We start from the raw sequence: 14,431 nt of genomic DNA on the forward strand, positions 1-14,431 counted from the left end.
GTTCGGTCCCTGCCCTTGCTCAGTGGGTTAACGATCCGGCGTTGCCGTGAGCTGTGGTGTAGGTTGCAGATGCGGCTCGGATCCCGCGTTGCTGTGGCTCTGGCGTAGGCCGGTGGCTACAGCTCCGATTCAACCCCTAGCCTGGGAACCTCCATATGCCGCGGGAGCGGCCCAAGAAATAGCAACAAAACAACAACAACAAAAAGACAAAAAAGACAAAAAAGACAAAAAAAAAAAAAAACAAACAGAAAAACAGCTAAGTGATCTGGAGATTACCAACCTCCATGAAAAAGACTTTAGACTAATGATAGTAAAGATGATTCAAGATCTTGGAAATAAATTGGAGGCAAAGATTGATAGATTACCAGAAACACTGAACAAAGAAATAGAAGATTTAAAAATTAAGCAAGTAGAGATGCAAAAAAAAAATTAGTGAAATAAAAAAATTTACTAGGCGGAATCAACAGGAGAATACAGGAGCCAGTGGAACGAATAAGTGAGGTGAAAGACAGACTGGTGGAAATCACTGATGCAGGACAGAAATGAGAAAAAAGACTGAAAAGAAATTAAGACAGTCAAAGAGAAACCTGGGACAATTTTAAATGTGCCAAAATCCACATTATAGAGGTGCCATAAGGAGAAGAGAGAGAGAAAGGGCCAGAGAAAATATCTGAAGAGTCAACAGCCAAAAACTTCCCTAACATGGGAAAGGAATCACTCACTCAAAAACAGAAGCACAATGAATACCATAAAAAATAAACTTGAGGAGGAACACCCCAAGACACATATTAATCAAACTGAACAAAATTAAAGACAAAGATAAAATATCAAAAGTAGTTAGGGAAATGAAACAACATACAAGGGAACCCAAACAAGGTTATCAGCTGGCTTTTCACCAGAAACTCTGCAGGCCAGAAGGGAGTGGCAGAATAAACCTGCAATCAAGATTACTCTACCTAGCAAGGCTTTCATTCTGATTTGGAGAAATAAAAAGCTTTACAGACAAGCAAAAGCTAAGAGAATTCAGCAACATTAAACCAGCTTTACAACAAATACTAGAGGAAATTCTCCAGCTGGAAAGGAAAAGGCCACAACTAGAAACAAAAATACTACAAATGATAAGGCTCACCAGTAAAGGGATACATATAGTGAAGGCAGGAAATCATCCACAAACAAGCTACCAAAACAAGAAATGATAAGAGGAGGGTAAAAATGCAGAATACTTGAGATGGATTTACAATCAAGAGACCAGCAACTCAAAACAATCTTTTGATAGATATATATCAAAACTTCATGGTGTCTGCAAACCAAAAATCTACACTAGATACACACACAAATAAGAAAAAGCAAACCAAACATAACGCTAAAGATATTCATCCAACCACAAGAGAATGAGAAGAAAGGAAGAAAAAAGACCAACAAAAACAAATCCAGGGAGTTCCCGTCATGGCGCAGTGGTTAACGAATCCGACTAGGAACCATGAGGTTGCGGGTTCGGTCCCTGCCCTTGCTCAGTGGGTTAACGATCTGGCGTTGCCGTGAGCTGTGGTGTAGGTTGCAGATGCGGCTCGGATCCCGCGTTGCTGTGGCTCTGGCGTAGGCCGGTGGCTACAGCTCTGATTCAACCCCTAGCCTGGGAACCTCCATATGCCGCGGGAGCGGCCCAAGAAATAGCAACAACAACAACAAAAAGACAAAAGACAAAAAAAAAAAATCCAAAACAATTAATAAAATGACAATAAGGGCATACATATCAATAATTACCTTAAATGTAAACAGACTAAATACCCCAACCAAAAGACACAGACTGGCTGAATGGGTACAAAAGTAAGACCCATACATATGCTATCTTCAAAAGACTCACTTCAGCTCTAGGGATACATGTAAACTGAAAGTGAGAGGATGGAAGAAATTTTCCCATGCAAACAGAAATCAAAAGAAAGCTGGAGTAGCAATACTCATATCAGACTAAATAGACTTTAAAATAAAGAATGTTATAAGAAACAGAGAAGGACATTACATAATGATCAACGGATCAATCCAAGAGGGTGATACAACAACTGGAAATATATATGCACCCAACATAATTTCACCTCAATATATAAGGAAATTGTTAACAGCCTTAAAAGGAGAAATTAACAATTACACAGTAATAGTGTGTGGGGGGTTAACACCCAGTTACAGCAATGGACATATGATCCCGACAGAAAATCAACAAGGAAACAGACCTTAAATTATGCATTATACTAGATGGACTTAACAGATATTTATAGAACATTCCATCCAAAAGGAGCAGAATACACATTCTTCTCAAGTGTCCATGGAACATTCTCTAGGATAGATCACATTCTGGGTCACAAATCAAAGCTTGGTAAATTTCAGAAAACTGAAATACCAAGCATCTTTTCCAACACCTTGCCATGAGACTAGAAATCAACAATAAAAAAACTTCAAAAAAACCCAAAACATGTAGAACTAAACAACGTGCTACTAAACAACCAATGGATCACTGAATAAATCAAAGAGGAAATTAAAAAATACCCAGAGACAAATGACAACAAAGACACAACAACCCAAAACTTATGGGATGCAGCAAAATCAGATCTAAGAGGGAAGTCTACCTCAGGAAACAAGAAAAGCTCAAATAAACAACCTAAATTTACACCTAAAGCAACCTAGAGAAAGCAGAACAGATAAAACCCAGAGTTAGCAGAAGGAAAGAAATCAGAAAGATCAGAGCAGAAACAAATGAAATAGAAACAAAGAAAATCATACAAATGAAACTAAAAATTCATCCTTTGAAAAGATCAACAAAATTGATAAACCCTTAGCCAGACTCATCAAGTAAAAAAGAGAGATGACTCAAATCGATAAAATTAAAAATGAAAAAGGAGAAGTTACAACGGGTATCACAGAAATACAAAGGATCAGCAGCAACCACTATAAGAAACTATATGCCAATAAAATGGATAACCTAGAAGACATGGACAAATTCTTAGAAAATTACAATCTTCTAAGACTAAACCAAGAAGAAACAGAAAAGACAAATGGACCAATCACAAGTACTGAAATTGAAACTGTGATTTAAAAACTTCCAACAAATACAATTCCAGGGCCAGAGGGCTTCACGTGTGAATTCTATCAAAAATTTAAAGAAGAGTTAACACTTCTGAAACTATTCCAAAAATTGCAGAGAAAGGAACACTCCCAAACTCATTCTATGAAGCCACCACCACCACCCTGATATCAAAACCAAAGATACCACAAAAATAGAAAATTACAGGCCAATACCAGTGGTGAAAATTCTCAACAAAATACTAGCAAACTGAATATAGCAATATATTGAAAGGATCGTACACTCTGATCAAGAAGGATTCATCCCAGGTATGCAAGGATTTTTGAACATCCTTGAAATCATCACTGTGATATACCACATTAACAAACTGAAGAATGAAAATGATATGATCCTCTCAAAAGACATTGGAAAAAAATCTTTTGACAAAATTCAACACCCATTTCTGATAAAAACCCTCCAGAAACTGGGCATAGAGGGAACCTACTTCAACATAATAAAGGTCATAAATGACACATCCACAGAGAACATCATCCTCAATGGTGAAAAACTGAAAGAACTCCCACTAAGATCATGAACAAGACAAAGATGTCTGCTCTCACCACTTCTATTCAACATAGTTTTGGAAGTCCTAGCCATGGCAACCAGACAAGAAAAAGAAATAAAAAGAATCCAAAATGGAAAGGAAGAAGTAAAGCTATCACTGTTTGCAGATACATGATACTATACCTAGAAAATCCTAAGCGTGCTATCAGAAAACTGTTAGAGCTCATCAATGAATTTGGTAAAGTTGTAGGATATGAAATTAACACACAGAAATCAACTTAATTTCTATGTACTAACAATGAAAGATCAGAAAGACAAATTAGGGAAACAATCCCATTTATAATCACATAAAAAATACCTAGTAATAAACCTACCTTAAGAGACAAAAGACCTATACTCTGGAAACTATAAGATGCTGATGAAAGAAATCAAAGATGACACAAACAGATGGAAAGATATACCAAGCTCTTGGATTGGATGAATTAATATTGTCAAAATGACTACACTACCCAGGGCAATCTACAGATTCAACGCAATCCCTATAAAATTACCAATGGCATTTTTCACAGAACTAGAACAAAATATTTTAAAATTTGCTTGGAAACAAAAAAGACCCAAATAGCCTATATAATACTGAAAAGGAAAAATGGAACTGGAGGAATCAGGCTCCCTGATTTCAGACTCTACTACAAAGCTTCAGTTATTAAAAAAGTATGGTACTGGCACAAAAACAGAAATAGGGGATCAGTGGAGCAGGAGAGAAAGCCAAGCAGCATGGTCAATTAATCTATGACAAAGGAGACAAGACAATACAATGGAAAAGAGATAGTCCCTTCAATAAGTGGTGCTGGGAAAACTGGACAGACACATGGAAAAGAATGAAATTAGAACACTCCCTAACACCATACACAAAAATAAACTTGAAATAGATTAAAGACATAAGTATAAGACCAGATATTATAAAACTCTTAGAGGAAAACATAGGCCAAACTCTCTCTGATATAAACCACAGCAATATCTTCTCAGATCCACCTCCTAGAGTAATGACAATAAAACAAAAATAAAGAAATGGGACCTAATTAAACTTAAAAGTTTTTGCACAGCAAAGGAAACTCTAAACAAAACAAAAACAACTCACAGAATGGGAGAAAATATTTGCAACTGAAGCCACCAACAAGGGATTAATCTCCATAATATATAAACACCTTCTGCATCTCAATATAAAAAAAACAACCCCATCAAAAAATGGGCAGAAGGTCTAAACAGACAATTCACCAAAGAAGACATACAGATAGCCAAAAAATACATGAAAAGAGGTCCAACATTATTAGAGAAATGCAAATTATTAGAAAAATGCAAATCAAAACTAATATGAGGTATCACCTTACAGCAGCCAGAATGGCCATCATCAAAAGTCTACGAAAAAAATGCTGGAGAGGGTGTGGAGAAAAGGGAACCCTCTTACACTATTGGTGGGAATGTGAATTAGTGCAACCACTATGAAGAACAGTGTGGGGATTACTCAAAAAACTCAAAATAGAATTACCATATTATACAGCATTCCCACTCCTGGGCATCTGTCCAAAGAAAACCATGATTTGAAAACATACATGTACCCCAATGTTCACTGCAACACTATATATAATATCCAGGACAAGGAAGCAACATAAATGTCCACTGATAGAGGAGTGGATAAAGATGATGTAGTACATATATAATCAATGGAATATTACTCAGCCATAAAGAAGAATGAAATAATGGCATTTGCAGCAACATGGATCAACCTAGAGATTATCATGCTAAGTGAAGCTAGACAGTGAGACACAAACATCATATGCTATCACTCATATGTGGAACTTAAAAAAAGGATACGGTGAATTTATTTGCAGAACAGAAACAGAATCACAGACTTTGAAAAACTTATGGTTACCAAAGGAGACAGGCTGGGGATGTAGGATAGAAATGTTCTAAAGTTAGGTTGTGAGGATGGTTGTACAACTATAAATATAATGAAATTCATTGAATTTAAAAACTTTTAAAAATTAAAAAAAACCAGTTTGAGTTAAAAACTAATAAAAGGCAATATATTTATAAACTTATCAGTGTGAGACAGTAAATGTAGAGGACAATGGGATAGTGTTTAGAATCAGACAGAACTCAGTTTAAAGCTCAGTTCTGCTACCTACACTTGAATGGCCTTTGGAAAACTACTTAACCTATCTTGAGTCTTGACTATCTCATTTATGCAAAAGGAATAGCAATCTCGTTTCCCAGGATTCTTGTGGTAGGTATCCTAAGTAACGTGAGAAATAATACTTAAAAAATTAACATCCTTTTCTCTTTTACACTTTGACAAATGAGACTGCCCCAGTTCCACACAAATGTGTAAAAGATTAGCTATTATAAGAGGAAGACAAAAGGCTACAAAGCCCAGCCTGTGACCACCAAAATGGGATTTCTTAGTCCCCAGCAAGACAATGGAGTTAAGGAGGTCCCATCATGATGCAGTGAAAACGAATTCGACTAGGAACCATGAGGTTTCGATCCCCGGCCTCGCTGAGTGAGTTAAGGATTCAGTGTTGCCGTAAGCTGTGGTGTAGGTCACAGACACGGCTCGGATCTGGCATTGCTGTGGCTCTGGCATAGGCCAGCAGCAACAGCTCTGATTAGATCCCTAGAGTGAGAACCACCATGTTCCAGGTGCAGCCCTAAAAAGACAAAAAAAAAAAAAAAAAAAAAAAAAAAAAAAGACAATGGAGTTAAAAACTAAATGTGAGAAGATGATTTTTTAAAAATTCCTATTTCTGGATTATTGACTAATTAAACTCAGTGAGCAAAAAGAAGATTATTCCTTCATATTTCCCCTTTAAATTCACCCTATCAAGATAGTACTTTCTTGCCCCTGAATGAATTTTCAGGCATATTCCATTGCTTTTATAGTATTCTCTGGAAACAGCCATTTTTAAGTAATAAAAAGCCCAATATATTATCACAGCACTAAACACTTATTATCCAATTTAAATGTCTTCCTTTTCACAACTTAGGTCTTACTTAGACTCATAATCTGCAGTGAGGAAAGCAACCATGTTTTTTTCCTCTATTTCTTGTTCTTTTTTCTCCTCCATTTGTGAACTACTTTTTAAGATCCTCTGGCATTGGAGTAGCAGAAAGAAATTTTAGGAAACGTCTTTCCTGGTCTTGAATGATACTATTATCCTAACCTTGGTGCCCTTTTGGTGTGACAGATAACCAAATGCTGACTTTCAAATCTGAAGTTTTTTCAAGGGTTCCTAACCCTAGTGCTTGAACATTTGATGCTGTTCATGACGTCCTCAGATTTTGCAACTGATGACGGAACTTAAAGCTTCTTTCAGTTGAGCTTACTTTGTCCTTTCCAGGAAGTCATACTGGGCAGGATCCCTTTTAAGATGACCCTTCTGTTAGATCTATGTCTGACCTACGGGGATTATGCACAACTCTCTGCTGTGCTGAACTCTGAAAGTACATCTAGTGTCCTCTTTATGGGCCATTCCAAAGCATCTAACAGACCTTGCTTTTAGCCTTTTCAGATGTGAGTCAGAAAACAACTTCCAGGAGACATATGTTGAACTTTCCAAATAGTTCTCCTGAAGCTTCCTCTCTTGTTTTGAGGTGAAAAAGTCTTCTCCATTCCTTGCATATGACACCAACAACTATTTTGTTGCTGTTGCTAATTTTGTTTTTTGTTTTAAGTTTTATTATAGTTGATTTATAATGTGTTAATTTCTGCTGTATAGCAAAATGATAGTTATACATACATACTATTTTTCACATTCTTTTCCATTATGGTTTATTACAGGATATTGACTATAGTTCCTTGTGCTATATAATAAGACTCTGTTGCTTATCCATCCTATATATACTAGTGTGCATCTTCTACTCCCAAATCCCAATCCTTCCCTCCTCATTCTTCTCCTTGGCAACCACAAGTCTGTTCTTTATGTCTATGAGTCTGTTTCTATTTCACAGATCAGTTCATTTGTGTTGTACTTTTGATTCCACATATAAGTTAGATCATATGGTATCTATCTTTCTCTTTCTGACTTACTTCACTTAATATAATAATATCCAGCCCCATCGCATTGCTGCAAATGGTATTATTTTATTCTTTTTATGGCTGAGTAATATTCCAGTGTGTGTGTGTGTGTGTGTGTGTGTGTGTGTGTGTCTATCTTCTTTATCCATTCATCTGTCAATTGACATTTAGGTTGCTTCCATGTCTTGGCTATTACAAATGGTGTTGCTATGAACACAGGGGTGCATGTATCTTTTCGAATTACAGTTTTGTCTGGATACATGCCCAGGAATGGGATTGCTATAGCAATTGTATTTTTAGTTTTTTTTTCCCAGAAAACTTCATAGTGTTTTCTATAATGGCTGCACTAGTTTACATTCCCATCAACAGTATAGAAGGGTTTGCTTTTCTCCACACTCTCTCCAGAATTTGTTATTTGTAGATTTTTAATGATGGCCATTATGTCTGGTATGAAGTGATGACTCACTATAGGTTACCAACAACTCTTATCAAAGAAATAAATATTTTTGATCATTCTATCCTCTCAGTGTGCTCTTAATCTCTTCAATATCTTGGAGACTGGTATTGAATTAATGCTGAAAGAATTATGTTTTGAACTAATCTTTTACAAATTCTACATGGATGGTTCTACACAGCACAGGGGTGGGGTAACTGTCATTTTAATTTTGTTCTCATCTACTGAGGTCACTGCCCAAACTAAAAGACTACATGAAAGCACATTTACATCCTGCTACATTCCTCAAGTTCCTATTAACACATGCAGATTAAGGCTTGATGGACAGAACCACAGAGTTTTACTACTAGCCAAAGAACTTGGCATGTGACCTAAGATAGATTCCCTCCTCTACACCTTGAAGCATAAAGGGTTACTGGAAAGATAAAAGGGACAGAGGCTTAGGAAACAAGCAATAAGACAATGGGGGCTGAATTCTCTCCCTCAAGCCCCAAAACTGGAGGGGTGGGTAATAGGTGGGAAGATGGCATTAAAAGAGGGAAAGAAAAAGCCCAAAGTAGAGGAGGCATGTTTCAACCCCTCTATGTAGAATTCCAGGAGATTACATCTATACAAGGTGGAAACTTAACCTAAAAACAGGAGCTTGGGATACTCAGGCAGAGAAGAGGTCTCTTTTAGCCCTCCTGAGAATCCCTTGATTCCTGTATATTGTAAACGAGTTCTCAAGTTTCCACATACCAAAGGCAATGCAGAGAAGGTGGTCAAATTCAGAATCAAAATACCTGGCAGAGGGTAGTTGTGGCTAGGTGACTTTACCACAAGGGTTGCAGAAAGGCAAGAGAGTCCAAGTGGATGGAGGACTTCAATGACATTCTACAGGCTTGAGGGGGGGGGGGGGGGAATGAAAGCTAGAGTGATAAAAAGTCTTCAGTGGAGGACTTCAGGCCTTAAAATAAGTTCCTCAATAACAGTAGAATCATATTCCATGCTCCTGGGTTAGAAAAATTAATATTGTAAAAATGGCTATATTACCCAAAGCAATCTACAGATTCAATGCAATCTCTATCAAATTACCCATGACATTTTTCACAGAACTAGAACAAACAATCCAAAAATTTATATGGAACCACAAAAGACCCAGAATTGCCAGAACAATCCTGAGAAACAAAAACCAAGCAGGAGGCATAACTCTCCCAGACTTTAGGCAATATTACAAAGTCACAATCATCAAGACAGTGTGGTACTGGTACTAAAACAGACATATAGACCAATGGAAAAGAATAGAGAACGCAGAAATAAACCCAGATACCTATGGTCAATTAATCTTTGACAAAGGAGACAAGAGCATAAAATGGGAAAGACAGTCTTTTCAGCAAGAATTGCTGGGAAACCTGGACAGCTGCAAGTAAATCAATGAAACTAGAACATACCCTCACACCGTGCATGAAAATAAACTCAAAATGGCTCAAAGACTAAATATAAGATAAGATACCATCAAACTCCTGGAAGAGAACATAGGCAAAATATTCTCTAATATCAACCTTACAAATGTTTTCTCAGGTCAATCTCCCAAAGCAACAGAAATAAGAGCAAAAGTAAACCAATGGGACCTAATCAAACTGACAAACTTTTGCACAACAAACGAAACCAAAAAGAAAACAAAAAGACAGCTTACAGAATGGGAGAAAATAGTGTCAAATGATGCAACTGACAAGGGCTTAATCTCTAAAATATACAAGTAACTTATACAACTCAACAGCAAAAAAGCCAACAACCCAATGGAAAAATGGGCAAAAGACCTGAACAGACATTTTTCCAAGGAAGATATACAGATGGCCAACACACACATGAAAAAATGCTCAACATCACTGATTGTTAGAGAAATGCAAATCAAAACTACCATGAGGTACCACCTCACACCAGTCAGAATGGCCATCATTAATAAGTCCACAAATAACAAATGCTGGAGGGGGTGTGGAGAAAAGGGAAACCTCCTGCACTGTTGGTGGGAATATAAGCTGGTATAACCAACATGGAGATCAGTATGGAGATATCTTAGAAACTATACATAGAACTACCATATGACCCAGCAATCCCACGCTTGGGCATCTATCTGGACAAAACTCTACTTAAAAAAAGACACATGCACTCTCATGTTCACTGCAGCTCTATTCACAATAGCCAAGACATGGAAACAACCTAAATGTCCATTGACAGATGACTGGATTAGGAAGATGTGCTATATATACACAATGGAATACTACTCAGCCAAAAAAAGAATGAAATAATACCACTTGCAGCAACATGGATGGAACTAGAGACTCTCATACTGAGTGAAGTAAGTCAGAAAGAGAAAGACAAATACCACATGATATCACTTATATCTGGAATCTAATGTAAGGCACAAATGAACTTTTCCACAGAAGAGAAAATCATAGACTTGGAGAATAGACTTGTGGTTGGCAAGGGGGAGCGGAGGGGGAAGGAGTGGGGTGGTTGGGGAGCTTGGGGTTAATAGATACAAACTATTGCCTTTGGAATGGATTAGCAATGAGATCCTACTGTGTAGCACTGGGAACTATGTCTAGTCACTTATGATGGAGCATGATCATGTGCGAAAATAGAATGTGTAAATGCATGTGTAACTGGGTCACCATGTTGTACAGTAGGAAAAAAGCTGAATTGGGGAAATAACTATTAAAAATAATAATAATAAAAAAGAAGTATAAAAAAACAGTAGAATCCACCCCAGATATATAACCAGTCTTGAAATCTGTAGCATAAATTAAAAATCCAGAGACAATGTATAGATCCCAGACACCCTCAAGCTCAGCTTCATCTCTCCCCCTGCCATGTCTGGCCTGCCCCTATGCTTATACATCTATATTTAGGGTGACTATTCATCCAAACTGGAACCTTTCTGAAAGGAGAAGAGAATTCTGTTAAAGATTATGTCAGAATGACAGGTACCTACTGGGACTGTCCCAGGCAAATCAAGAGGTATGAACACCTATCTATATGCCATCCTCAGGAATATGGAATGGGAGAAAATCTGAAAGACTCAACATTTACCCCAAAGTAACTTTTACCTCGAAGTAACTGGAGGGCATTGAAAGTTTAACTCATCATTTCCCTGCTAAATAGGGTAGAGAAAGATGATCAAAGCCCTTGAGAAGTTTAGAGTAGTTATTTAAAAAAATAAATCAGGAGTTCCCTGGTGGCTCAGCAGGTTAAGGATCCAGCTCTGTCAGTGCTGTGGCTCTGGTTACTGCTGTGGTAGAGGATCATCCCTGGCGTGGGAACTGTTGTGTGCAACAGGCACAGCCTAAGTAAATAAAGCTGTATTTTCTTAATAATTTATCCTTAGAATTTTCACTGTTGTTCACCAAAGAAGACCAATTCCCCCAAGAATAACAGTAATAGATATTCTTTTCTTCAAGAATTAATCATCATTTAGCTACAAGCATAACTTTTAAAAGGCTGTCACCCTAATGCTATTCTTTTTTGATTCTACACATCTTCCCAGAGGGACAACTGTGCTTTCAGTCCAGACTCTTTCCCTTATTTTCTAGGCTGCGATATCTGAATACCTGCTGGATATTTCACCTCAAAGTGCTGTAGGTATTTCAGTGTTTTCCAAACCTGTTACCACAACTCACTCTTGTTTTTTCATTTGTGTTCCTTCAGCTAGTGAATGGGTCATCATCCAGCTTCTTAAGTCAGAGAGCTGGGGGTCAACTTGGACTCTATCTTCCTCCCTTAACCAATCAATGATTTTAAAAAGTTGATTATCCCTCCTGAACTGTTCTCAAATTTTCCTTCTATGCTATTCTTGCTGCTAAACTTCAGATCCTAATCATGCCTCACTTGGCATGCCATGATAGCCATCCATTCAATCTAATCACTCTTTATCCATCTTCTTTTTGCTGCAAGAGTGATCACTTTAAGACAGAAATATGATAATGCATACATCTGCAAAGGTAGGATTATAGGCAAGAATTTTGGTTGGGTAATTAAAAGTTTTACAGAAATTTTCTCTCAAAAGTATATTAATCCTAACCCCCACACACTTAGCACAAAATACCTACCTATTCTATAGGTCCCCACCAAAGAAGACAGCATTGTACTGTCTAGCATTTAATTCTGGTTAAAAAAATCTGGTTATAAGACAGCAAGAGTTGCATATGATTATTTGAAGGACACAAAATTTATCAAATAGTTATAGACATTTTCCTTGTTTCTCAAGAAGCTTAGAGACAAAGTATGGCTCAATTAAATCATCTGACTCAACTGTTATAGCCTATTTATTTTTGCTCTATTCCATTTTCAATCTATAGCTCCTATTAAAAATTAGGAGTTCCCATTGTGGCTTAGCAGTAACAAACCTGACTAGTATCCATGAGGATGCAGGTTCAAACCCTGGCCACACTCAATGGGTTAAGGATCCCACGTTGCTGTGAGCTATGGTGTAGGTTGCAGATGCAGCCTGGATACTGTGTGGCTGTGGTATAGGCCAGCAGCTGCAGCTCAATTCAACCCTTAGCCTGGGAACTTCTAAATGCCACAGGTATGGTTCTAAAAAAAGGAAAATAAGTAAATAAACAAAGAAAGTATCCATTTTAAAAAATAAATACTTTGACCATTTTTAAATTGTTTTTTTTGTCCTTTTATTTTGAATTCTAAGAGTTCTTTATATATTATGGAAATAAATCCCTTATCAAATACATGATGTGTAAATATTTTCTCCTATTCTGTATATTGTATTTTCACTTTCTTGATGGTGTCTTTTGATTTTGCTTTTAAATTTACATTAATTTTGCATAAGTTCTTTTAAACTTTAAAGAGTAGGTGTTAAAAGGAATTCATTGTATTTTACAGTCCTACAAAAAATCTTTCAAAGGCTCTCATGACATTCAGGAAAAAATAAAAATACCAGCCTTTAAAACCATTTATGATCCAGAATATAACCACCTCCTTGAATGTCTCCCTCATATATCCTACCCTTCAGTCTACTTGCCCTGAACCAAACTTATTTTCCCCAAGTAATACGTTTATCCTCAGTCTTCCCCATCTTTTTTTTTTTTTTTTTTTTTTTTTTTTTTTTTTTTTTTAAGGCTGTACCTGCAACCTACAAAAATTCCTGGGCCAGGGATCAAACCCATGCCACAGCAGCAACCCGAGTGGCAGCAGCAACAACAATGGATCCTTAACCCATTGAGCCACCAGGGAACTCCAGTCTTCCCATCTTCATAAACGGCAACTCCATCCTTCCTGATGCCTAAGCCAAAACTGTCAGGTTAGCCTTGACTACTTTTATACTTCACTACTCAGCCCTTTAATGGATCCTGTTAGTTCTGTTTTCCAAATATATCCAGGGGACACACAATTTTTGGAGACATTATCCCACTGTGTTGCTCTTTGCCTGGCAAAGTAATAAAGCTATTTTTTTCTCCTCTACCCCCCACCCCCAAATATCCAAAATCTGACTTCTAACTATCTCTCCTCTTGCCACTCTGGTCCATACTTAAGTATCTCTTGCCCACATTAGGGTAGCACTCTCCTAACTATAACCTCTTTAATTCCTTGCCCCTTCATGTCTGTTCTCAAGAGAGCAGATAGGGTGACTCTTTCAAAACATAAATCATATCATACCATATCATCCTTTTAAACCCTTCAAAGGCCTTTCAGTTCTCTTATATTTACCTGAAATGCTTTGTATGATCTGGCCTCTTGTTTCTTCCACTTCATCTCCTAACTTATTCCTCTCTCACCTCACACCAGGAACCCAGGCCTTCTTGGCTCAGGGCATGGCTCCAGCTATTCACTCTTAGAATGTTCTCTCTCTCTCTTTTTTTTAGCCATATCTGCAGTATGCAGAACTTCCCAGGCCAGGGATCAAACCTGAGCCACAGCAGTAACCTGATCCACTGTAGTGACAATGCCAAGTCCTTAACTGCTGGGCCCCCGGGGAACTCCAAGAATGCTCTTTTTGCCAATGAGTTACATAGCTTCCTCTCTTCCTTTAGGTCTCTGCTCAAATGCTACTTTTTCAGTGGTGACTCAATAACCACACTACTTAAAAGAACAAACCTCTATCCCAATATTCCTTATCTTATCTTCCTTATCTTGCTTTATTTTTGTCCACAGCATTCACTACCATATAGCATAGTATAAATTTACTCGCTTATGTATTTATTGTCCATCTTCTCCAATAAGAATGTGGTCTCAATGAAGGCAGAGATTTTGTTTTTAATCAATTTTGTTCATTACAGCAACTAGAGAG

General features: G+C 37.4%; 1 protein-coding gene across 1 annotated transcript in view; it reads right to left on the bottom strand.

Annotated features, from left to right (window-relative positions):
- Nucleotides 1-14,431, bottom strand: part of MEIKIN (meiotic kinetochore factor) — a 104,683-nt gene that overhangs the window by 53,611 nt on the left and 36,641 nt on the right. The window lies entirely within an intron of this gene.

This window comes from Sus scrofa, chromosome 2 (assembly GCF_000003025.6).
Source record: "Sus scrofa isolate TJ Tabasco breed Duroc chromosome 2, Sscrofa11.1, whole genome shotgun sequence".
In the NCBI taxonomy this organism is placed as follows: domain Eukaryota; kingdom Metazoa; phylum Chordata; class Mammalia; order Artiodactyla; family Suidae; genus Sus; species Sus scrofa.